The sequence below is a fragment of the Crocuta crocuta genome, unplaced genomic scaffold (genome assembly GCF_008692635.1).
Source record: "Crocuta crocuta isolate KB4526 unplaced genomic scaffold, BGI_CrCroc_1.0 scaffold630, whole genome shotgun sequence".
Lineage (NCBI taxonomy): Eukaryota > Metazoa > Chordata > Mammalia > Carnivora > Hyaenidae > Crocuta > Crocuta crocuta.
In genome coordinates, this window is record NW_027532833.1 from 296,326 (window position 1) to 296,806 (window position 481).

Consider the following 481-nt stretch of genomic DNA (forward strand, 5'->3'; position numbering starts at 1 on the left):
TCCAATTGCAATACATTGACCTTGCTGAATCCTGTTTCAAACAAAGAAATAGAAACTGACCAGACACTGCGGAAGCCGCTCCATGCGTCCAACCCTAATCACAACTTCCTCTTCCTTCCAAAAGAAACCACAATCTTGGCCTCTAAGCTAATCGTATCCTTGTCCTTCTTAATAGTTGTTCTTACCTCTAGACAGTCTAGTTTAGTCTTGCCCATTCAGAAATAATTTGACGTCTTTTCAGTCTTTTTATCTACGGCTTTCCCCTTCCCCCCTTTTGTCCCCTTAGAATTTATCTGCTGAAGAACCTAGCCCATTTGATCTGCAATATTTTCTCTAGTCTAGATTTGGCGAACTGCATATTCATGGTGCACTTTAGCACATTCCTCTCTTCCTTGTATTTTCTGAAAATTGGCATGAGTCTCGGGTTCCTTCCCTTTGGCAAGGTGATGCATGGTGATGTGCTTTTCCGTCAGGAGGCATT